This window comes from Gossypium hirsutum, chromosome A13 (assembly GCF_007990345.1).
Source record: "Gossypium hirsutum isolate 1008001.06 chromosome A13, Gossypium_hirsutum_v2.1, whole genome shotgun sequence".
Classification (NCBI taxonomy): domain Eukaryota; kingdom Viridiplantae; phylum Streptophyta; class Magnoliopsida; order Malvales; family Malvaceae; genus Gossypium; species Gossypium hirsutum.
The window spans coordinates 31485636-31487844 of NC_053436.1; the positions used below are offsets into that span (position 1 = coordinate 31485636).

Genomic DNA, 2209 nt, shown 5'->3' on the forward strand with positions numbered 1-2209 from the left:
CAATCGGGGTTCCAGAATTTTACCACTTCGCAATGCCACTGCCTTGATATGTTCTTTACCCAAATTTCTTGGATTCTCAACATTGCTCGGCAAGGTTTCTTGCGGTCTATTACGAAGCTCCGTAGCTAACTGACCCATTTGGTTTTCCAAATTTTTCAATATTGCTACTTGGCTTCGGATCAAAGCGTCATTCTTTGCCATGTACGCTTTCAACAAGTTCTCCAAACTATTTGATGCCTCAGCTTGAGGTGGTTTTGGAGCTTGCTGATTAAACCCTTGAGATCGGTTGGGTCCATACTGCAATAAGTTGTTGTCCGGTCTATTTCCTTGGTTGCTCCGAGAAAAATTAGGATGATTATTCCATGAAGGATTGTAGAAGTTGGTTTGGGGTCCTTGTCCACTCCTATTTTGATGTTGGTTCCCTACATAGTACACTAACTCGGGATTTGATGGACAATTCTCAAAAGAATGACCTTCCCCACAGTACAAACAGGAAACTACTTCAAATGGACTTGGTGGCTGAGCTGCAAAATTATTAGCACTATTAACAGTAAACTGTTTTAACATAGAGGAAATAGATGATACCTGAGCCGATAACAAAGTGAAGGCGTCAACTTCATGCACTCCAGCTACACGTCTTCTTGAAGCTGTTCAATTTGTTAGCCATTGATAGTTATTACTCGCGATCCTCTAGATGATCTCATAAGCCTTATTATAAGACTTAGACAAAATTGCACCATTCACAGAAGCATTTACCATCAATCTTGTATGTGTATTGAGACCATTATAGAATGTCTCCAACTAGATACAATGAAGAATCTCATGATGAGGACACTTACGAAGTAACTCCTTAAATTGCTCCCAAGCCTCATACAAAGACTCGTCATCCAAATTTTAGAAAGTTGTGATCTCGTTCCTCAACTTAGCATTTTTGCTAGGCAGGAAATACTTAACCAAAAATCTCTCTACTAATTCTTGCCATGTAGATATGGAACTTGGTGGCAATGAATTGAGCCATGCTCGTGCTTGATCTTGCAACAAGTACAGAAACAACTTCAACCTCAATGCATCTTCAGTCACACCAGCTATCTTGAATGAATCACTCACCTCTATAAATAATCGAAGGTAGAGATGTGGATCTTCCGTGGGCACACCACTGAATTGGCCCACCATTTGGATCATTTAAAACATCACTAGTTTCAATTCAAATTGGGTTGCCTCAATATCTGGCTTTCTAATTCCTGGATTTAACTCACTGAAAACTAGCACAACATATTGTCTGATGCATCGATCCTTATCATCGGCAATTAGGATGGGATTTCGTATACAATCGGCTCCATTACCTTGGTCTTGATTCTGATTTCCAAGGTCCATTTCAACTTGTCTTTACTCAGTAATTATGCATTTTACTTATCCTTATTTACTAAGGGTTTCTTAGCATTCGTGCGAGGTAACAAGGACGTGTTAGGTTTGAAACAATTTAATCACACAAATCTAACAACTATGCAGATAACAGAGCTTGGTTAGAGTTGTTATGCAACCTGCAATTTAATTGAGTTAGGATCTAAATTGAGCATGCACATTTCAATTATGTGTCCACTAGCTGTCGTCTGGTTAGGATCGCTCAGCTAATTCAGGTTCATTTCAAACATGTATGAATAAAATACAGACTTGATTTTAATTGAAAATATGATCGATTGAGGCACAAATATTATAAGCATGAATCAAATAAATATTATTTAGTCAAAGCAATCATCCTAGCTTAAATAAAATTAAGCTAACTTTGTTGTAACAAGAACAAAGGAAACATAGCAAACATTTTCAAACTAAATCAAAGAAAAGAAAGATTAAACCCAAATCAAAGTGGTTGTCACTCAAGACTCTGACCGACGAGGCTCTTTGGCTCCTTTGCCTTGCTCCTTTGTTGATAACTCTCCAATGTGGCTGACTAAGGGCTCTTTAAGAGGCTTAATTGCTAAAATCTCTATGAAGAGATGATGCTAGGCGTAGGGAATGGAAAATGCTAAAAAGAATTGAGAGAAAAGAGAGAATGATGAGGGATGAGGGATGATTAGGAATGGTGAAATGAAGTCTTATTTATAGGTTAAGAGGGGAGAGTAGTTGATATACACTCGTTCATCATTTGAAAGAAAGCTTCTTTTGCCTATACACCTGTTCATCATTTAAAAGAAGGCTTCTTTTGCCTCCT

General features: G+C 38.1%; 1 non-coding gene across 1 annotated transcript; it reads left to right on the forward strand.

Moving 5' to 3' along the window:
- The first annotated feature begins 817 nt into the window (after positions 1-817).
- Positions 818-924, forward strand: LOC121213108 (small nucleolar RNA R71). Its single transcript, XR_005908476.1, has one exon. It is a non-coding gene; the product is annotated as a small nucleolar RNA R71 (small nucleolar RNA).
- Positions 925-2209: the final 1285 nt, after the last annotated feature.